This window comes from Sus scrofa, chromosome 7, assembly GCF_054392235.1.
Source record: "Sus scrofa isolate SSC_HxYL_T2T_F1_AM1 chromosome 7, Sscrofa_HxYL_maternal_Yorkshire_Landrace_v2.0, whole genome shotgun sequence".
Taxonomy (NCBI): domain Eukaryota; kingdom Metazoa; phylum Chordata; class Mammalia; order Artiodactyla; family Suidae; genus Sus; species Sus scrofa.
In genome coordinates, this window is record NC_139389.1 from 19,748,993 (window position 1) to 19,772,919 (window position 23,927).

General features: G+C 43.1%; 1 protein-coding gene and 1 long non-coding RNA gene across 8 annotated transcripts in view; one reads left to right on the plus strand and one right to left on the minus strand.

The window, feature by feature from the left end:
- Nucleotides 1-23,927, minus strand: part of RIPOR2 (RHO family interacting cell polarization regulator 2) — a 228,096-nt gene that overhangs the window by 94,775 nt on the left and 109,394 nt on the right. The window lies entirely within an intron of this gene.
- LOC146401234 (uncharacterized) lies at nucleotides 15,177-21,666 on the plus strand. Its single transcript, XR_014809764.1, has 4 exons — nucleotides 15,177-15,481; nucleotides 16,363-16,469; nucleotides 17,762-17,865; nucleotides 19,492-21,666. It is a non-coding gene; the product is annotated as an uncharacterized LOC146401234 (long non-coding RNA).

The following is a 23,927-nucleotide window of genomic DNA, read 5'->3' on the forward strand; positions in this document are numbered from 1 at the left end:
CGCTGAGCTCCTTGGCACTAGCTGGTGTCGCCCCTTTGGAGTTATCCTTGGAATTCGTGCAGAGGACAGAGTGCATTGGAGGGAGAGGGCAGGGGAAACCAGCCAAGGCCAGGAAAGGCCCTTTCATCGAACCTCGTGGGATTTCGAAGAGGCAGTGCATTGAAACAATGAGCTGGGGCGACGTCGGATGGGTGTGTGTGTGTGTGTGTCTGTGCTGGTGGGGTGAAGTTGGTTGCTCACGGCAAGAGTTGAGTTGGAAAGTCTCTGGCCATCTGGTTTATCTGGGCTCTCTGCTAGGGCTTGTTTGACTAGAGAGATCTCATAACAATGGGGAGAAACAGAGTTGTTTTTTATTTTGTTTCGGTGGATTTGAACTAGATGTAAAGCTTTCCTTTAGGAAAGTGTGGCTCTGACAAAGACATTTCAGAGAAAGAGTCTTTAGAGTGGAAAATGTCCAAGACGGGCAGTCCACAAGGTCCCAAAGACAAAGTCTCTGCTTCTGTTCTTATACAGGGAATCCCTTATGCCTCAGTTTCCGTGTCTGTAAAGCCACCAAACAGAATAAATTGTGTATGCAGAATGCATTGAATAGAATGGTACTGCAAGGTGCATCCCCCTTCCCCAACTTGGGATTCAGTCACCTCGTGAGGGAGCTAGTAGCAATCAGTGAGTTTAGATTTAGACCAAAAGGGAACATTTGAGGACATCGTGTCCTTATCCAGTTATGATAAGGAGACTGCATCCTCAGGCCTGGAATCTGAGCTGCCAAAACCATAGCTTAATCAACCATGTCAAACCCACCTAAGGATACAACAATAGGAGCAGAATGTGTTTGATGCCTTGAAAGGACACCCAAGAGCAAGCTCTGGTCACCATGTCTCTGCCTTAGACCATGAAGGGCAGCCTGAGTACCGAGGGTCTTGACAGTCTGAACACTTCATGTCAGCTAGATTTTTCCAGACACCCACCTCCCTCTGTCCTTATTCCAACCTACAAATAGTCCCACGTAGACTTTCCTTCAGAACAGAAAATGTGTTGACCATATGACATGAACATTCCAGCCTTCCCGGCAAGTTATTCCTCGTGTGTTCACTATTGGTATTCTAGTCAATACATGCGTCCCTAGTGAGTTGGGTTGATTTGAGCCAATCCTTATGATGCTGAACACTACAGTTCAAGGACTATCTTCTTGTATGCTAGGAACCGGAGCAGAAACTTTACAAGTACTGTATCATTTATTCCTGAATATAAGTCTGCAATAGCTATTATTACTCCCATTTCATGGACGGGAAAACCAAGATTCCAGGGAGTTAATGTGACCTGTCCATAGGGAGACAATTGAATCCATTTCAGATGCATGTGCAAAACCTGGTTTTTGACACCTGCACACATGTGTGATGGTGGCCCCATGATCCTGTCTGCCATAGATCCTTGTTCGTCTCTGTAGTCTGGATCTAGGGTCATCCCTGTTGTATCCTTGTTGCTACATGACAGCTGAGTCCAGGTTTTGTGAGTATTTCCTTACCCTGCCTTCTTTCTCACTTCCTTTTACCTAGCCAATGACTCCCCCTGTTCTTTCCAGGGTCAATAAATCTGATAGCCGCAAAGGTCTGAACAGCTGCAAGACTCCCACAGACTCCCTTTGCCTCTTGGTAGCTACTAAAGTGGTCATAAATAAAACTGCTATTGAAACATTCTTTGAGATAAGTATTTGTGGAGAATTGAGAAAGGGACAGGGGATAAAAGGACACTCTGCCTACCCCAACCCTCACAGAGTTTACAACCTAAATGGCAATAAGGAGATTAAATATGGGAGCTGAAGAACATCAAGACAATGGTGAAATAGACACAAGGCCAAGTAGGATTAAGTCAAGTTATACACTCCTCCCTACCTCCCCCCAGAGTAAGCAAAACCAGCAGAAGGGAGAGGCTGGAACCTGGATACTCCTCTTAAAAGATAGTTAGAATTAGGGCAAGTGAGAAAGAGGCAGTTCTAAAGGTAGGTTGGCACACTTTACAGAGGACTCAGTGGAGTTCTAGGGAATGGTGTGTACATAAACATTTCAGGCATTTAAGGCCCCACAGTGTGCTCATGTGCTAAAGATGCCCAGATTTACATTTCCAACTCAGAACTCTCCTCTAAGGTCAGATATCCAAGTACCTATCTAAAAATTCCTGTTAATTTCTTGCTGGCCAATTCATGGTTCTCCTCCCCATAAACCAAATCTATAGGCCCTCCATTATACTTAACCATTTTAGTAAAAAAAAAAAAAAAAAAAAAAAAAATGGCATAAATACCCTACCAGTTGCTAGGGGGCCAGAAGTCTGGAAGTCACTACTGGTAACGCCTCTTTTTCCTTTACTTCTCAAATGCAATTCATCAACAAAACTTACTGCTTTTGTCTCCAAGACACTTCTCATTCTTGGTTACCCCTCTCCAGCTCTACCATCATCGCCCTTCTTTAAGATCCTTCATCTCTTGCCTGTATCGCTTATCTCCTTCCCTCCACTTTGCCCTTCCCTAGAATCCTTTCTCCACTGTGGCAGACCAAACTTTTTAAGATGGTCCTCAACAATTCTCACTTCCTAATATTTACACCCTTGTATAATAACTTCTCCATGAGTGTGAGCCTGCTGACTTCTAACCAACGGAATATGGCAAATGTGCTGAGATGTCACTTCCAGGATTAGATTATACAAGATTTTGACTTCTATCTTGCTAGCTGACTCTGTCCCTTATTGGCTTTGGCAAAGCAAACTGCCCTGTTGGAGAAGCTCATGCAACAAGGAACTGAGGTCCTCTGTACAGTAGCTCCGACACTGAATCTCATCATCAGTCATATAAGGTTGAAAGTGGATCTTCCCTCAGTCAAGCCTTCAGATGGGACCCCAGCCCAGGATGACCCCTTGATCGCAACCTTGTGAGACACCTGAAGCTAAGACCTGCCTGGACTCCTGACTCACAGAAACTGTGAAGTAATAAGCATATATTGTTTTAAACAGCTGAGTTTGTGACAATTTGTTATGTAGCAACAGATAGCTAATATAGAAAGAGTAATCTTTTTTTTTCTCCTTTTTTTTAGGGCCACACCTGCAGCAATGGAGGTTCCCAGACTAGGGGTCAAATTGGAGCTGTAGCCGCCAGCCTACACCACAGCTGCAGCAACATGGGATCCGAACTGCATCTGCAAACTACACCACAGCTCACAGCAACGCCAGATCCTTAGCCCACTGATAGAGGCCAGGGATCGAACCTGCCACCTCATCATTCCTAGTTGGATTCGTTTCCCCTGAGCCACGATGGGAACTCCCTAGAAAGAGTAATCTTTAAAAATAAAAATTATGTTGTGGTCACTCTCCTGCTTAAAACCCTGCCTTAATTCTCCATTTATTATAGAATAAAATCCAAAGGCCATGCCAGTGCTTACAAGATCTTGGTGAGCCAACCCCTTCTAGTCCTCCCAGCCTCATTCATTCCTCCGGCCTCGCTTATTCTAAGCTCAGGTCACTGACTAAGGTCACAAGGGCCTTACTTCCATTCCTCAAATATGCCAAGCCACTTCTCAGACAGGTCTTCCCTGACCACCTACATCGCCCTTCCCCTCAATTATTCCTTTTTAATTCTCTGCGCATTTTATAGTGCCCATTGTAAATGGTAATAATTTCATTTACCTTTTTAGTTGTTCTTTGTCTCTTTTTCACTGGACTGTGAGATCCCAAGGGCAGAGACTGTTTCTGTGATATAAATTGGATCCCAAGCACAGAGTAAGAGCTCAGTAACTACTTACAGAATGAAAGATGAATAACTCTGCTATTCTGGAGCTCACCTTTACTCTTAATTTGATTTTTTTTTTTTTTAGGGCCACACCCCTGGCATATGGAGAATCCCAGGGTAGGGGTCCAATCGGAGCTACAGCTGCCGGCCTACACCACAGCCACAGCAACACCAGATCCGAACTGAGTCTGTGACCCACACGACAACTCACAGCAACGCAGGATTCCCAACCCACCGAGCAGGGCCAGGGATCGAACCCGCAACCCCACGATTCCTAGTCAGATTCATTTCCACTGTGCCACAACAGGAACTCCTTAACTTGATCTTTTTATTTCCCTTGTCAAGCCCCCCACCCTGCCCAGCCCATCTTATCTCCAACTGTACAAGCTTCACCCATTTCCTAATAGTCACAGCTATTCATCAAGATCCAGTTCTAGTACTCTAATCTGTATTTGTTTTCCCCACATCTCTTGTCCCTTTCACCGCCCTCTCACTTCAGAACTTTCATTACATCCTCGATCTTGGCATCTCTCAAGATGCTTGGCACCTGCCGCCCTGTATTACAGCTCTTTGTGTAATACAGGGAAGGTTCCAAATTTTCTCCATATACTGCACTCTAGAGAAAGAGGCCTGGAAAGCATCACAGATATGTAACAGAAGTTTGGGGGGAAATACGTTAAAAGCTACTACAGATTAGCATTTTCTCCTAGGCTACCTAGGAAAAATCTGTGGGGAGGAACAGGTTCTAACACCCACCATGGAGAGAAGCCTTTCCATTTCCCCACTCAGTCTGCTAGGGCTGCCATAAAAAAATATCACAGACTGGCGGGCTTAAACAATAGAAATGTATTTTCTCACAGTTCTAGAGGCTGGAAGTCCAAGATCAAGGTTCTGGCTGATTCCATTTCTGGTGAAGGCTCTCTTTCTGGCTTGCAGATGGTAGCCTTTTCACGGTGTCCTCACACGGACCTGCCCAGAGTGAGTGTAGCCCCCACAGGTCCCAGGATAGATCCTTCTTAGGGATCAAGTACATGCATGAGTGAGGGGCCAGGTAGCACAGGTCAACACATCCAGGATACAATCCTTATTAGTCTGTCTAGACCAAATCTCAGGGAGTCAAATGATTTTCCCAAGGAACCAAATAAAGAATCCAGCACCAGAACTAAGGTCTCCTGGTGCTTTATTCCACAGCTCTTCAGAACACTGCCTCTCAAATCTTGCTCCTGCTGTGGTCACCAAAGTCTTCATTCTTAGGTGGGTAATTTCTACCTGTCTCCACTCCTTTGGTGATAATGTCATTTACTTCCTTTTAGGTCCCTACAGTGGCCTGGTCAGATTCTTCTATCCCCAGAACTTCATGGATCAAAGCATTCAGAGATACGTTGGCGGAGCCTTTGTAACCTCATCCAGAGAAATGTGAAGCCCAGAGCTTGTCAGGCATTGGGGTGGGGGTATTATAGAAACCCTTGCTAGTGTGTGACTTCATGCTGCTCTTTTACACCAATGGGAAGAAATGATTCCTTCCAAAGGAGTAACAGTTTAACACAAGTTCTCTTCTTCCCACCCCATCCATGTATCAATTTTAATTTAAAGGAGCCCTTCATACAAATGATAGCTATTCTTTCAACTCAGGTGGCAAGCACTCTCCGAAGGGCAGGAGCCACAGAGGTAAACAGGAAAGTCAGGGATCCCATTTCCTGGAGCCTGTAGGTTAGGACAGCAGTAAATAACTGAGGTGGGTGTTATGAAATAGGAAGTACCACGGGTGCCATGGGAACTGTGATTATTTTTGGTACCATAAAACAGGGTGTTTGAACTTCAGCAGCACTGAAACGGTTTCTTCTAAAAACTGAATATTATTCTGTTTTTCTCTCATGGTTTTTTTTTTTTTTTTTAATTCTTTGGCTTTTTAGGGCTGCACCCATGGCATATGGAAGTTCCCAGGCTAGGGGTCAAATTGGAGCTGTAGCTGCTGGCCTACACCACAGCCACAGCAACGCCAGATCCTTAACCCATTGAGCAAGGCCATGGATCGAACCTGCGTCCTCAGGGATGCCAGTCAGATTCGTTTCCACTGAGCCACGTCAGGAACTCCCTCTCATAGGCATTTTTAAAGCCAGTTTTTATTTACAGAACAGAATTGGCAATGCCAGGCTGATTATTCTTTGCACCACCAATCAATCCTAGTAAATAAACAATTCATGAGAAGAAAGCAGAAGAGCATCCATAGTGCAAACAATTTAGTTACCCGATTCAGAGCATCAGATACGTAATACAGAATTCAGAACATCTCTGAAGACTCACTGCCATTATGAAGTGAGGTTGATGCTCTAACTGGAAGGTCCTGGAGTCTGGGTTAAATCTAGGGACTTCTTTCCATGTATATTTCTGTATATTCTTTTTGCCTATGATGTTGGAGCATTCTGGCTTTTACCTTTGGTCTAGCTGACTACTCCTGGAGAGAAGCAGCCCTATACAACTGAGATCTAATCTCTCATCAGAACTATGATGTTTAATATCCATGTGGATAACAGATCTTACATCTTGATTTTGAAATTCCTTCTCCAGTCTATGACTTTCCTCTATAGGCATGTGGTCACCCAAATGCACAGCCAAATCATGGCTTGGAATGCTGCCCCTTCTAAGATTCTTGAACTCCATTCTCCTACTGTAACTCTTTACCCTCCATCCCGCTCATATCTATTAATGCTATGTCCACTCTTTCCCTATTCTCCTTTATTTTAATTTTCCAATTTATGAAGTGCATTAAGAATCACTCTGGGAAAGAGTTTCAAAATGCGTATTTTCATTCTAATTCAGCTGTTTGAATAAGCACACTGACGATTCTGCTGCCACTGTCTCAGAATGCACTTTGCAAAACATGGCTCTGGATAAGGTCCCAACAGGTGCCCAGCCCCCTTGGCACTACAGTGTGGTTCCAGAAGCTTTTCAGCAGCACCCCCACCACTGTGCAGTGCCAGCCCTATGATCTTCCTATTGTGCTCAGTGTCCAGGAAACAGCCCTGCCAAAGCCCTGCCAAAAGTCTTGGACTTTGAGTTGAAACACATGGGTTGCTTTTTGGTTCTGCCAGCAGAAAACTCAGGGCAAGTCTCCACTGTTGTGATCTCAGTGTCCAAACTTGTCAAATGAAGGGTTTGGACCACTTGATCACCAAGCTTCCTTTGGCTCCAACATTTGATACTTTCTGATTCTACCTTTGGGCTCAGGCTATTTCCACTGCCTGGAAATTTTCTGCTGAGAATTGCCCATCACTTTTTCTTTTACCTCTGACCTTTGGCTCTACAAACCCTGCCTAGGCTATAAAGCCCTGTTCAAACACAACCTCCTTTGCAAGGGCTTCTTCGGCCCGCTACACTCTACCTGTCTCCTCCAGTAAGTCCCTTATGTTGCCTGAATAAGACCCTATCACATACCTTCCTATGTCATTGTAAACTTCTTGATGTCAGGGACTATGTTTGTTACCACTTACAGTATTGTAGCCTCTATATTAATGAGTATAGAGGATCATCGATAAATATTGACTCTGTGAGGAATGAGAGCATACAGTGCCTTGCTGTCTCTGGTCACCTTTTACCCCAGAAAAAGTGCATAACGAGCTGCATTTATTGACATCAGAGCTGTGCCTACAGAAACACGTTTCAACCTGACAAATGACAGCTGGGTACTGCTTGCTGCTTTCTGAACCGCTGAGAGCAAAACCCCATTTTCCATTGCCTGTGTCTGGTACTGATGATAAGATCCTCAAGGGAGCAGACATCTCAGGCTGTTGTTTTCTTACCATTGTCACACATATCTGCTTACACAATGGGAAACTACTTGGGCCAACATCCTTAGCATTTTAGTATGTCCCAGGAATGAACACCTCCAGGGAGCTGAAATCAGGCCTATGCATTCAGGCAAATTATCCCAATCCTAAACTCCACCTCCGTCCCCACTTCTAGCTTCTGCACCAAGTGACCTGGAAGTTGGGTGGGGAGGTCATCAGCAAAATGCTCAAAGCTGATGGGAAATAAAATATGCCCTACATGTAGCAAACAATCCCCTTCTGTCTAGCAACTCAAGATTGGATTTCTTGTACATTATTGTTATATTACAGGTAGAGAGGTCATCTTCTGCAATAATACAATTTATAAAAATCACATCCCAACTTTTTAGTCTCAAGACCTAACACAATAACAGAATCTAGACTATTTTATATTTTACATAACATATATATATATATATATATATATATATATATATATATACACACATATGTATACTTGGAGGACATTATGGTAAATGAAATAAGGCAGACAGAGAAAAGACAAATATTGTATGAATCACTTATACACCAAACTAGTGAATATAACAAAAAAGAAGCCAACTCACAGATATAGAGAACAAACTAGTAGTTAAGAGTAGGGAAAAGGAAGGGGGAGGGGAAATATAGGAGGAGAGAATTAAGAGGTACAAACTATTAGGTATAAAATAAGCTAGAAGGATACAATATGGGGAATTTAATAAATATTTTCTAATAACTATAAATGGAATATAGCCTTTAAAACTGTGAACCACCATATTGTACACCTGTAACATATGATATCATATATCAACTATACTTCAATTAAAAAAATAGACATACATAAGATGACATATATATACATATATACATACATAAATATGTGTATACAAATACACACACACACACACACAAATATATATATGCATTTTGGCCGAGCCCACAGCATGCGTTATTTCCTGGACCAGGAATCAAACCTGCAGCACAGCAGTAATCAGAGTCACAGCAGATCCTTAACCTGCTGAACCACCAAGGAACTCCATCAAAAAGAAATATTTTTAGGAGTTCCCGTCATGGCGCAGCGGAAATGAATCCGACTAGGAACCATGAGGTTGCGGGTTCGATCCCTGGCCTCGCTCAGTGGGTTAAGGCTCTGGCGTTGTCATGAGCTGTGGTGTAGATCACAGATGAGGCTTGGATCTGGTGTTACTGTGGCTCTGGAGTAGGCGGGCAGCAATAGCTCTGATTCAACCCCTAGCCTGGAACCTCCATATGCCGCAGGCGTGGCCCTAAAAAAGACAAAAAGACAAAAAAAAAAAAAATATATATATATATATTTTTAGGCATTCCCACTGTGGTTCAGGGGGTTAAGGAGCTGGCATTGTTGCAGCTGTGCCATAGGTCGCAGCCACAGCTTGGATTCAATCTCTGGCCCGGGAACTTCCATATGCCACTGGTTTGGCTAAAAAAAATATTTTAAAAACTCGTTGAGGAGCTTGCAGACCCCCTGAAAGAGTCTTGGGAAACCTGAGGGCTCCTCAGACTATATTTTGAGAACTCTGCTCTAGACTGAAAAACATTTTGGTAGAACATTACCTTTATGAATTCCTAACCTTGTAAGCCTGAAGGCAAATAGTATAAATTTAATTCAACAAATCCTGTCGCACAGATAAACTAAAAGAAGTATAAAATAATGCAAAATTTGAGTTCCCGTCGTGGCTCAGTGGTTAACAAATCCTACTAGGAACCGTGAGGTTGTGTGGTTCGATCCCTGGCCTTGCTCAGTGGGTTAAGGATCCGGCGGTGCCATGAGCTGTGGTGTAGGTTGCAAACGTGGCTCGGATCCCATGTTGCTGCGGCTCTGGTGTAGGCCAGTGGCTACAGCTCTAATTAGACCCCTAGCCTGGGAACCTCCATATGCCTCGGGAGCGGCCCAAGAAAAGGCAAAAAAAAAAAGCAATGCAAAATTAATGTAGCGGTGACTGGGAACTATCAATATGCATGTGCAAACACACTGCTAGGTACTTGATAGGTAGGTTCTTTTCAAGGCTCTAAACTGATTTTCACTTCATAATGAATCCCTTCCTGTTTCTCTCATTATCAGGGGTAACATAAAAGAAGACATTTGTCTGTAAGGTTCTCCAAGGTGACTTATTTATATTGGGTCCCTGGGCCATCCGTTCCCTGACACTGCCCTGATTGACAACAACAGCCTATGGATTATTGACAAAAAATTCCTTTAATCTGGTTTTATTGTCATTCATATTTTTTAAAAAAATTTCTTCCGTAAGGAACTCCTTTAATTATTTTCATTTCTCTCTCAACTTTAGGTGAACTCTGTTGTACATAATCCTGTTCAATCTCTTTTCTCCTCACTGTCCCCCAACCACACACAAATCTCTCCAAAGGTGGGTCCCTCCCTAACTCATGAACCTAAGACCCTTAACTTTTAGGGGGTGATTTTAGGAGGAATTACGGGCCCAGAAGCCATTTCACTCAAAGCTTTATTGCTAGTTGTTCGTCTTCACCATCCTCATGGACATTATTCTGGAGTCCAATTCGCATTGGGAAACAGATCTGTGAGGTTAAACAACTGTCACTACCATTCAAGCAAAGCTGGAGGGAGTATCAAGGCAGCTTAGAACACAAGGGGAAGATTCTGAAGCCATGACTGAGTTTCCTCCTGGCTGTTCACTCTTCTCTGCAGCCGCTTTCTGACCCTGCTCCTGGGCTGTGTGTCCAGCTGCAAGTTTAAAAGACCTCCGCCAGGCCTGGAAACATAAGCTCCCCCTGCCTGCTTCAGAGCCTCGTGCCTCTTGGCTTCCTAAATCGCCCTTTCACAGCCTGTGCCTCCTCCTCCTAACACGCATGTTCTGCAGAATCGGGATACAGGATACAAGCTCCATCCCCGCGGGCCAGGCAGGTTCACTCTGCAGAGGTGAAAGTGGAAATCTGATTCCCGCAGCACGCCTTGCTCAACTCACAAAGCCTTCTTTGGTAGCGGGAACCAGGCCTGGCCCCACGTCCCCTCTTGCCTTCTCTGTTCACACACAATCCATGCCCCTGGCAGCTTCGGATTGGAGCCATGACAATGGGACTAGGCGCTGTCACCCTTCGTAATTAGCCAGGCAGGCAAGGCTGCTGTAATATCACAACGCTGACACAGCTCTCACACCTATTAAATTATTCACGCCGCCCAAGTGTAATCGGCTGTCACATTCAAAATAGGTCATTCGCGCAAGGCTGCTGGAGGTGAAAACTGTACAGCAATGGCAATGAATCCAAGGGCTTTGGTTTAAGCAAGTCTCCAAAGGAAGGGGCTGCTCCAAGCAATCGCTTAGTAAATATCTTTCATTGAAGCACAGTCCTGTTTTCACTAGCGGCTGCAGGAAGAGGCTGGAACAGCTGTCTGTTGGCAGGCCCGAGAGTTGGGGGGTAGAAGGCTTTATTTCCTTCACTGACCCCCCGCCTCCCGCCACCAACTAGCCTCAAGGGGCTACTTGAGGAAGATAAATCTGAACACCTGCTCTCGTTTGCTCTCTGCACCCAAGACAGCGGCCAAGTCAGAATAGGATGGAAGCATTGGGCAGGTTTTGAAAGAATGAATGCACACAGGCCTGTCTGAGAAGTGCCTCTCAGCCCTGGGTGCCACATTCAAAGAGGAATTCAAGTTCAACAGCTGTGGGGCGTGTGCCCCTGCATTTCAGATCCGAAGGCACAGACACTCTGGCCTCTTCAGGACTCAGAATACACTTGCCCTCTTGTAGGCATAGATAACTATTGGACTCAAGTGCCTCATGAAATACAAATATTTGACCAGCTATTGCAGGGTCTAGAGAATTACATGTGTGTGTTAATATCTTCTTTTAATGGTTTTCAAGGACAGGAAAGACTGTCTTACAGGAGTAAGAACAATTTTCCCTAGGATTAGAATAAACAGAAGTGATTGCGGGCAGAGCTTGTGGGATTTGAGTTAAAATACAAGCGATTGCAGATTGCTAGCACTTCACTGGTTTTTGTTTTGTTTTGTTTTTGTTTTTGTTTTTGTTTTGCTTATAAGGGCTGCACCTGTGGCATATGGAAATTCCCAGGCTAGGGTTCAAATTAGAGCTGCAGCTGCCAGCCTACACCACAGCCACAGCAATGCAGGGTCCAAACGCATCTGTGACCTACACTACAGCTCATGGCAATGTTGGATCCCTAACCCACTGAGTGAGCCAGGGATCGAACCCACATCACCATGGATCCCAGTCGGGTTCTTTAACCACTGAGCCACGAAGGGAACTCTGCTAGCTAAATGGCTGTGTGACTGGGGAGGCTGATAAACCTCCTTGGGGGGAAAAAAAAAAGGGAGAGGGTTTAGCAGTGAAATTGACCCCTTGCCTTCTATTAGGAGAAGAAGAGCAAAAACCTCCAAAGAGGTTTCTTTCAGCTGAGATGCTATGGATGGACAGCCTTAGAGAAAAAGGGCAAGAAATGCAAGCATTTTAACTTGGGAAGCGAAGCGCCAAATGCATGAGGCCATAAGCAGATGGAGAATTCGTGGATGCAGTTCCACAATTATTCTGTATAGTGAGATAGTGCTGCCAAGGATGTTAAATGAGCTCTTTCAAATAGTCACCTTCAAAAAGCCTGCCCAGATGATCCACTCCTTCCCCTCTGATCTTTCTTTTAATTCCCCTTAAGTGTTTGTGCAGAGTTTGTACTGCATTCTCCAGCTCCTTGTTTTAGGGAACAGCCCATATAGGTTATATAGCCCAAATACCATAAGCCAGAGATACATCTATGACTAACTCTCCCTTATAAATATGCTATTTTATCCTCAACATCTCAACAGCTGTTTCCTAGTGCCCACGATCCTGGTTCCGGGAGTGGGACTTCACAAAGTCGTCTGCCATTTACATCTACACTGTCCCAAGTGGACTCATGCTTCCCCATCATGGCAATGCTCCTGTAACCCAAGCCTACGTTGCCAGTGGCCTTCCTCATCTCAGTAAAGATCAGCAGCATCCTTCTAGGCGCTTGGGCCAAAGCCTTGGAGTCATCCTTGGTGACTTTGTCTATTTACCTCCAGAATCCAATCATCATCAGGCCTGGTAAGTTCCCCATCAACTCCCTCCTAGTTCTTTGCCCTCGTCTCCTAACTGGCCTCCCTGCCTTTGCCTTTTATTTTCAAGACAGTAGCCCGAATGATCCTTTTGAAAAACCAATCACATTTTTCACTTCGCTCAACATTCATCAGTGGCTCCCCATTGCCCACAGAGCAAAAACCAAAATCCTTACAAGAGCCGGTAAGGTTTTACAAGAGCTGGACACTCCTACCCACTCCAGAGACCTTGGGGATGGAATCTTCTAATGCTCTTGGCCTTGCTGTAGCCACACTAGCCTCCTGATTCTTCCCAGAACATTCTCCCGACATCGGGCCAGCCCTGCAGCCCTTTCAAGCCTGAGCTTTTGTCAGTAAAACCTTCTCTGACCACCATGCTCTATTCTTCTCACCCCGCACTTACTTTTTCTCCGTGAACTTCTTTCCATCTGACACATCATATTCTTACTTGTTTTTCTACAGCCTGGCTCCCTCCACTACAGGATAACGTTAAAGGGGTTAGGGCTTTGTTACATTTCTTGCCAATCCCAAGAGCTGAGTAGAATTGAATCTAGCACATGGCAGACATTCAACAGAGAGTCTGTATGTACGTATGTATTTATTTATTTAATATCTATCTATTTATTTATTTTGCTTTTTAGGGCTGCACCCAAGGCAAATGGAAGTTCCCATGCTAGGGGTTGAATAGGAGCTACAGATGCCGGCCTATGCCACAGCCACAGCAATGTGGGATCCCTGAGCCACTGATCGAGGCCAGGGATCGAACCCGCATCCTCATGGATACTAGTCAGATTCGTTTCCACTGAGCCACAACAGGAACTCCCTTAACAGATAGTCTTTCAATGAATGAAAAAATACATCTTCTATCCCTATTTAGTTCATAAGTTCCAGAGGGGGTTGTATCTGCTAATTATGCCACTCTTTTCTAGAGGAGCCTCCGTAAGTGCTAATCTCAAAATATTTATGCAGAGATTCTAAAACTGATTCCCAACTAGGCACTCATTGGTAGAAATAATTCCCAGACTAACTCTTATAGGTCCTGTTATGATTAAAAAAACAGTCTTTCTAAGATTGTGTCAGATATACCTTGGTCAGAATCAGCTCCCTGGAACCATTTTTATATCACACGGGCACTCAGTTTCCTGCTGCTAAATGTACATGGCTCAAGAAAAAGCAACCGTTTTGCAGGATTTGGGGAACTGACTGCTTCTTTCCTGTTTTGGGGTATGCCCACTCCTAACTTTTTTTTTTTCATATATATGTATTTATATGTGTGTGTGTGTGTATAACACATGTAAGATTTACCATCTTAATCTTTGTTAGGTATGCATTTAATACTGTTGAGCGCATTCACACTGTTGTGGGACCAATCTCCAGAACTCATCTCATCTTGTAAAATGGAAGCTATAACCCATTAAACGGCATTTCCCCCCTCTGCCCAAGCCATGGCAATCACCGTGCCATTTTCTGTCTCTATGAAGCTGACTACTCTAGATACTGCATATAGGTTGAATCATACAGTGATTTGCCTTTATTTTTATTTTTATTTTTGATTTTGTTTTGTAGGGCCACACTCATGGCATATGGAAACTCCCAGGCTGGGGGCAAGTCTTACCTGCAGCTGCCAGCCTTCACCACAGCCACAGCAACTGGGGATGAGCTGCATCTGCATCCTACACATGGCTCATAGCAATGCTGGATCCTTAACCCACCGAGCAAGGCCAGGGATGGAACCTACATCCTCATGGATACTAGTTGGGTTTGTAACCTGCTGAGCCACAAAGGGAACTCCCAGTGATTTATCTTTTTGTGACTGCCTTACTTCACCTAGCTTAATGTCTTTTCAATGTTTCTTCATGTTATAGCATGCATCAGAATTTCCTTCCTTTTTTTTTTTTTTGTCTTTTTAGGACCACACCCATGGCAAATGAAAACTCCCAGGCTAGCGGTAGAATAGGAGCTGCTGCTGCCAGTCTACACCACAGCCACAGCAATGCTAGATCCTTTAACCACACTGAGTGAGGCCAGGGCTCAAACTCACATCCTGTGGATACTAGTTGGCCTTGTTACTGCTGAGCCATGGCGGGAACTCCAGAATTTCCTTCTTTTTAAGGCTGAATAATATTCTATTGCATGCATACAGCATACTTTTTTACCTATTCATCCACTGATGGACGCATGTGTTGTTTCTACATTTTGACTATTGTGAAGAATGCTGCTAAGAACATGGATGTACAAATATCTCTTCAAGACCTTGCTTTCAGTTCTTTTGGGGATATGTCCAGAAGTAGAATTGCTAGGTCATATGTTAATTCTACCTTTGATTTTTTGAGAACCTGTCTACCGTTTTCCACAGTGGCTCTACCACTTTATTGTCTCACTGACAGTGCACAGTGGCTCATGAACTCCTTAATAGTAAGATATTTTTCCCCTCCAGCAAGTTAGAACTGCTCAGAGATGCCTAACAATGCTAAGCATTCCAGCTCCTTCCAATGCTTAGCAACCAGAAGCTGAGTGGCCGCACTGACTATGCATGGGTGCGGGTGGCCATGCTTTTCGTTCTCCCCTTCGTGCCTGTTTTGAAAAGGCTTTCTTGTCCTCAAATTAACATGCAGACTGAGTGGACACCCACTGGTCTGCCTTACAGATGGAGGGCAGTGGGCAAGAGCCAGCACTGTTTCAGGGATGATCAAAGCTCTGCTAATCTCATGTAATCGCCTAACGTAAAGGCGATATATTTCCAATTTGTGGTTTCCTTGGGCAATGCCCTGTGAGGCCTGGAACCATCCCTCCCAGGTAACTGGGAGACTTGGAGTGGCGTGTGTGCAGAAAAGCCATGAAGATGGCCTTGAGTCACTCTCGTGCATCAATCACCTTGTATAAGAAGGTCCAAGGGCTTTAGGTCTCAGGGGAGAAGAAGTGATGCCTTGAAGTGATGCAGAGGTGTAAGCAGGAAAGAGCCTCCTATGTGCTACCTTCTGTCACCTAATTCGAGGATAGGCTGGGAGAACAGAGCCTTAGTCCTCCTGTCTCTCCCCTTGCATGATGCTGCCTCTCGGCCCTTCCCCATCCAGAATATTCTGTCTTTGGTTTTGCCTTGGACTGTTAATTTTTCATCATCCAGTTGGTATTACAGAGCAATGTAACATGGGGACATGTATGCACTTAATATATTCAAATAAAAACAAGAGAAAACAAAACCCCCCTCTTAAGTGGGGATTTAAAAATGATAGGACCCTCCCAGCAGAGATGAAAAAGGGAAGAGCTAGTGAGAGAGATGGTTAAGAAAATCTCAATGACCTTAAGAGGCAAAATGTTTTGGAACTTGATGACCTAAACCAGGGGTCATCAGGCTTTTTCTGTATGAGTCAGCTAGTAAATATTTTAGGCTTTGGGGTAAAGGGGTAAAATTGAGGAAATTACGTATTTATTTACATATAACAAGAAGAAAAAAATTTCACATTTTTTATGGACAAAATTCAAAATATAATAATTGAGCACTTTTTTTTTTTTTTTTTTTTTTTTTTTTTTTTTTTTTGCTAACACCCATCTACTAAGGAGAAAGGGATTCTTTTTCTTCGGGATGAGACCTTGCTTAACTGGAGTTCGAAGTGAGTGCTCCCTATTGTCAAATCAATTTCCAATGTTCATCTATAACAACCATTCTTATCTTGCAGGCTGTACAAAAATAGGCAGCGGGCTGGGTTTGGCCTGCAGGCTGTGGATTGCCAACTCCTGCCCAGGCCAAGAGGAGGGTAGTGAGCCAACGACTCAGCATAGTCTGGTAGGTTATAAAGGGATATACATCTGTCTTTCAGGTGTATCATTGATGCTAGGAAGACACCCTTTCTGTCCTTTGCACTCTAGCTCATGCTGTAAATGATAAGATGTATTGTCTTTTCTCATACAGAAGATGATTCTTCTGACCCACCAGCAGCTGTCTTTCCAGAAGTGGGGAGGACCTGGGTTGATCCCTTCCTAGTCTACCCGGCTTGGGCAGGTACCTTTCCCACCTAACCCACCACAACATGCCCTCATCCTAATCTGTATTGAGCAGTGCTCAATAAAAATCTGGTGACTGGGAGTTGCCTTCGTGGCTCAGTGGTTAACGAACTCAACTAGGATCCATGAGGATGTGGGTTCAATCCCTGGTCTCGCTTAGTGGGTTAAGGATCTGGCGTTACTGTGAGCTGTGGTGTAGGTCTCAGATGCAGCTTGGATCCCTAGTTGCTGTGGCTGTGGTGCAGGCCAGCAGCTGTGGCTCCAATTTGACCTCTAGCCTGGGAACTTCCATATGCCATAAGTGCACCCCCCCAAAAAAAAAGCAAAGCAAAGCAAAAAAAAAAAAGATTTGGTGATTGGTAATGCTGTTAACCTATATATACATATTTTTAAAATTTCAGTGAGTTACGTTTACATTAGAAATGGTTTAACACACACAGAAAGCCCAACCTTTCTCAGATTCCTTTTTAAAAAGTTCTCTGTAAAGTGGGGATGGGGAGGTAACTGTGGTGCGTTTACCGCAAGTAAATATTTACCCAGGAGAAAGGGCCTGTGTATTGTTAAAGATACTGTTAAAGATATGATTCTTCACCTCCAGCATTCCTGACCAATGCAGGGAAACTCTCTCCAACAAGAAAATTGCCATAGCTTATGTCACTCTTTAATTCTCAAAGAATTTTCTGAGGGAGACCAGATGGATTAAAGCAAAAAAAGGTTGGAGCAGGGTGGGGTGGGGTGGGGTAGGAAATCACGAACTTATTTGATGCCAAGTGAAGGGGTTATTCTGAGTCCTGCCTTGGTCACATGGTGGAGATCACATAGCAGGCAGGCTTGTTAATTCATGAGCCAGATGCACTCGTATATTCCCAGGAGAGCATTTGGAGTGAGAAGTCTCAACGGCTCTCATCAGCTTGTGTCTTTGTTACTCACAGGCCAAGAGCAGAAGAAGGGCACTGTATGGACTTGGGAGGCTGGGACAGCAGAGAAAGTCACAATTAAAAAATAGGTGACGTCTATATAATAAGCCCTTAATGGTTTTCCATCATCTGATACATGATCTGCTTTAACTTCTAGCAATTTTGGGGCGGGGTGACCACTACCGCCACAATTACCTTCATCCTCTCCCCCGTCACGACCACCATCTCATCACCATCACTATCACCACCACCAAACTACTAGTAAGTTGAATTAGGTCTTTTGAGTCCAAATCTCTCTGCTACTTTATTCTCAGTTTGCTACCTTATTCTCAGTCTGTATAGTTTAAAAAAAAAAAAAAATCAAGACTTACCAACATGGGTGGCTCTAGAATTTTTGTATGTAAAGTACTTAGTTCAGCAATGGGCCAGGAAAGGAGTCTCTCTGTCCACTGGAAGGTGTTTGCAGAGCAAGCATACAATTTTTTTTTGGGGGGGAGGTTCTTTTTAGGGCCGTACCCATGGCATATGGAAGTTCCCAGGCTAGGGGTCAAATCAGAGCTATAGTTGCTGGCCTACACCACAGCTACAGCAATGCCAGATCCGACCCCTGTCTGTGACCTAGACCACAGCTCACGGCAAAGCCAGATCCTTAACCCACCGAGCGAGGCCAGGGATCAAACCCATAACCTCATGATTTCTAGTCGGATTCGTTTCCGCTGCGGCCATGATGGGAATTCTATATTAAGACTTTAAGTTTTACTTTGTTAGTCTTTAGAGATGCCAATGGAGATTAAGAGGGGCTGAGACATGCTTCGCCTCAACGATATCCTTGGTAACCCTCAGCATATAAAGCGGATGTGGAGGGAAAAGTTTGTTTTTCCTAATATTTCAGTCATATGATTTATCGGAAAGTGGTTAAAGGTGCCTTCTACAAATCATTTCTGCATATTCGACACACTTTTCTTCCAAAGCCATTCTATCAGTTCATTGTGCTGTTATAAATAGGAAGAAAAATCCCGCCACAGAACATATTTTCATATTTACTCCCTCTCAGAGTTTCCTGAATGCCAATTTACATATAGAAAAAAATTGTCTTCAACTGCTCAGCCTGCTGACTCAATTTGTGATCTGAAAGTCATTTTCTTCCTATTTCTCAGCTCTTTACTTCTTACACTAAATGCATAGTTTAGAATGACATCGAGAGGGACAAGGGACCAACAGGTGTTCCCCTGTTGCTGTTTGCATTGCATGGTATAAATGTTTAAACTTTTAACTCCCAATAATCTAAAGAGTAGGAAGGAAAGATTTGCAGTGAAAAGATGGTACCGTAACCTTGTCACTTTCCAGAAGGCAGCGACTTCTCCTTTCTTCTCTTTATTCGATTTAGAAATAATTATTTCCTAGGGTTAAACTTGCTAATATAGTAGAAGATGACATACCCTTAAGATTTTTTTTCTCTGTTTACTAGGTTGTCTACTAATGGCAATCTTTATAAAGCTTAACACAAGTTTTTCTCTCTCCCTCAGCTGGAAAAAGACACCTCACCCTGCCAAAAGTTCACATTCTATTCACTTTCACATTTTAACACCTAAAATTTTGCCTTTGTATCCATCATGTAGCTTTAAATGTCTTTGTATCCATCATGTAGCTTTAAATGTCTTCAGCCTGAAACATCTGTTAAGCAAATTGAAGCACGAAAAAGCATACGATATGGAAAGTCCACACGTAAAGAACGATGATAAAAGAAATCATCACTAATTTGCTTTCTGGAGTGAAATTGGCCATTATACCTGCCTTCTGATTACAATCCCAGGATATGCCAAAATCTTTCTCTTAAAAATATCTCAGAATGATCAGGTAAATCATTCTTTTTTTTTTTCCTTGAAGGGAAATTCTTGATGAGAGATGAGATACCTTCTGTCCACACAGCACAAAGTGAAATGGTTTTTCAGCTCAGGAGACCCAGTTTATCTATCAACAATGATGGAACACCTCAGATTCTGGAAAAGTCCCTCCCTCCTGCTGGAGTGTACATTCTATGGAATCATCACCTTCCTAGTCAGCCAGGCACATCCACATTTCAAGCTCCCCAGAAACCAGCCCCCAACACAGCCTGGAACATACTGAACATTCAGGCTGGTGGGGCATTGAATGCTCAGTGTCCCACCAGCCCCTACATTGTACTTTCATTTTCTTTTTTCTATTTTCACTTCTAAGGATCAGTCATGGTTTTTTTTTTTTTTTTTTCTTCCTCTCCAGCTCTTCTCTGTGCTTCTAGTACTTCAATTTGACTCAACTAATACCCTTTCCTTTTTAAAAATCTCTTCTGAAACCAACTCAATTGCAAATATTTTCATTAAACATCATGGCTGTTTGGTAAACCAGCAATAGACAAAACTTAGCCATCCAAAAAGAAAGGAGACGTTGAATAAGCTGACACTTGCTAAGCACACACACACACACACACACACAACATGTGAGGTATAGGTAATTGGATATATCACATCCACTTTAATAAATATGTTGACTTCAGTAAGTAAAGTAATTTCCATCAAAGAGGAAGGGCAATAGTCCCAATTTATTTCACTGCTTTGGCTATAACTACACATTTTTAAAAAACTTTCTCCCCCTACCACATATACAATGGATATGTATATACTTGCAGTTTTCAACTCAAATCCTATAGAAGATATACTCAAGGCTTGTCTCATACTATTCCTAAAAAGACTTTACTGGCTGCTCATAGAGATATTGAATCAGCATTTAAAATACTTTACTTGTAATATTGGGTCCCCTTTGGCTTTGGCCTGATCTAAAGAGGTCACTCTGTGGTCACGGGGAGCCATAAATCAGGGGGGGTGGACCGGTGGCTAAGACAGCCTGCATAGCTTTAGTGCAATGTGCTATTTTAGTTTGTGCCCCTGAAATGACACCATCTCTTTGGCACCAGCCAAAGAAAGCTTCCTAGACATCTATGGGAAGGGAATGTTTTGCAGTAATCCAAGGCATAGGTCACTCAGGCATGAATTATTGTGGGGAGGTCTGTGCCTGCTCCAGACCTTGTGACGAATAGAGCAGGGAAAATGACTTCCAACCAAAGCATTTATCTGGGATTCCAGGGAGGGAAGTGGATACAAGCAATCTTGGCAAACTGCACAACAAAGAGTGACCAAATTTTTTCAGTCCAGGAAACTAGGGCAACCTCTTTCTGCTCCTCCTCCAATCTCATTGGTTGGGTCCACTTGAGAACCCCAGATATGGATATTTTTGAGAAAGGACTAACATAGCTAAATAACAATTATTCTATTTATATGCTGTCAAGTGAGGCATAATCAAACAAAAAGGTCCAATTCTTTCTAGCCAAGGCACATACATTTTTATGTTCTATTTCTCAACATTTTTTCCATAGAAGTCAGACTTAACCAGTCTGAACTTTCAGGATTTACTGGTTCTGTACATAATCTTAATTTAATCTCTTCTTCCTTCCTTCCTTCTTTCTTTTAATTTTGTAAAGGGCAAATGTGATTCAGTAAACAACATCAAAACATGTCACAGTGCAACAGATTGCATAATTGATTACCTATTTAAAAAAAATCTACCTTGGCTTCATAAGTCATTTACACACAAAGACAAAATGGGCAGCTATTCTACCTACAATTCTTTTTTTTATGCACATTTTGCAATTTTCTTCTTCTCTCAGAGCTGAAGTTCCCTTTGAAAGGGAAAAAATGCTCACTTACTTGGCTTGGGAAAGGAGAAAGCTTTGGTTCAAAAGTGTGTGGCTATCATGCTAAGTGAAGTCAGCCATACAATGAGACACCAACATCAAATGCTTTCACTGACATGTAGGATCTGAAAAAAGGACAGACTGAGCTTCTTTGCAGAACAGATGCTGACTCACAGACATTGAAAAACTTATGGTCTCCGGAGGAGACAGTTTGGGGGGTGGGGGGATGTGCTTGGGCTGTGGGATGGAAATCCTGTGAAATCAGATTGTTATGATCATTATACAACTACAGAGGTGATAAATTCATTTGAGTAATAAAAAATATATTTAAAAAAGTGTGTGGCATTTTTTTCCAAAGGATCTGTTGATTTCTTTAGGGTGACAAGCAGCTAATGGCTGAGTGGACTTCCTTTGGCCAGTTCATCTCCATCTGGGAGAGTTCCTCTCCTTTGGGGGGTTTGAAACAACTTTCCTAAAACACAGTAATCCAGGACAGGAGGAGTATTCTTATGCTAGGCTGCACTGTACCAGAACATTCAAAGGTCTGGAAAAAGCTTTGTAGTTTCCTGTGGTCTTTCTAGAAGCGAGCTCTTAAAAGGCATATAAGTGTCCAGGGAATATAGAAGCCTGAGAAATGCTTTGCACACGTGACTGTGAACGTGTGGTGTTTTATTATTCTAATCATTGCACTTGACAACAGATTACTGAGCAGCGCAGAAAACAAAGGCAGTGAGGGCTTGTGGTTCTAAGGAAAGAAGCAACTGCAATTTTAACTGGTGCCAAGGAGAAATTTTGGCTGCTAAACTCCTGGCTAACCACCTCCCACACACGGATCCTGTTCTGTCCTGGAAAGCTGGCCAAGGGCCTCCCATATATTTTTTTTTTCCCATTATTATTATTATCACCATCATAATTGTTATAGTTATCATTACTATTATTATCCATCCAGCTATTTCTACTAACATACACCAGACTGGCTGTCAAGAAGGCACAGGGACAAAACAGATGAAAGCCCTTTATTTTGACAAGTTTGAAACAATGGGTAAGGCGCTCTCTAATTCCAACGACTGGTTTTTCAATAGCATGGTAATCAAATTAATCATTCCCCTAAGAAAAAATAAAGTCTACCTTATAGTAACCATTTCTAAATAGCATGATGATGCTGTAGGTGTCGTTTGGAAAGCAAACTTGAGGCAGTGTGTGTGGGCGTGTGTGTGTGTGTGTGTGTGTGTGTGTAAGAGAGAAAGAAAGAGAGGAAGAAAGGGCGAGAGGGAGGAGAAATATTGGGGTTTCTGGGTAGGTGGATGACTGCTTCTCTCGATCTCTCTCTCGCTAACCATATGCAACTCTCCTCTCGAACAAAAGCAGTTACACACCCATGGTTCTTAATTCCGTGAACTTCAACATTTTCTTTAACCACAGAAAACAACAGCTGAAACACACAGCCTCTCAGGCAGTTAAAAGAGATCGTGAACATGACTCATTTTTTTTTTTTTCCGTCCAAGATCTTTATGTGGTGCATAAATCTAAATGGATTTATATGTACTTTAAGCTGAATGGACCTAAATTCTAAACCTGTGTTTCTTCTGGGGGGAAAGGGTCCTTTAAAGATGTGTCCATTACAAGGAAATATGGTTGCCTTAGTAACAAGCTCCTAGGCATTTTCCTTCCTTTATGTGAGAGGAGACTCATTGGACCAAAAGCTTTCTGCTTTCTTAGGCGTGTTAAAATAAGCAAAAAACATGGAGGAAACCTGAAGCAAGCTTGAATTCTTCTAGGTAAATGTATGTGACTGTACAGAAAAGATGACGTGAGAGAATGCTGGAGCTTTTAAAATGAGATCTTGGAGAATGTGCAATCAAGCCTCTTATTTTAGGTGAAGAATGAGGCTCGACAAGGTTAAATGACTTGCCCAAGATGCTACATCTATATAAGAGCAGATGAAGGGCTACACTCCAGGCTCCTAACAACTCGTTTGTGCTGTTTCCACCCTATCTTACCTCTGAAGAGTGGTTTACAAACTGATGTTCTGTAAATAAGTCCTATTTTGAATATTCTAGGGTAACTAGACATGTGAAAAAAAAAAAAAAACTCTGTGCTGAATTCCTTTTATATATCACTTTCTTTTTTTTCTTTTTTCTTTTTTGTCTTTTTGCCTTTTCTAGGGTCACTCCCGTGGCATATGGAGGTTCCCAGGCTAGGGGTCTAATTTGAGCTGCCGCTGCCGGCCTACACCAGAGCCACAGCAACGCGGGATCCGAGCCGTGTCTGCAACCTACACCACAGCTCACTGCAATGCCGGATCCTTAACCCACTGAGCAAGGCCAGGGATCGAACCTGCAACCTCATGGTTCCTAGTCAGACTCATTAACTGCTGTGCCACTAGGGGAACTCCAAAATTTTTTTTTTTCATGTTCTAACCTATTCTATATACCTATTTTTGTGAGTACATAGTAGGAATTAGTATTTATTGAGTGCTTACCATGTTTGGGGCACTTTTCTAAGCACTTTCTCTATGACAATACTTCATCAGCACAACACCGCCCTTGGAAGTTTGTAGTCTATTTTATAAGTGAGTAGCATGAGGCACAGAGAG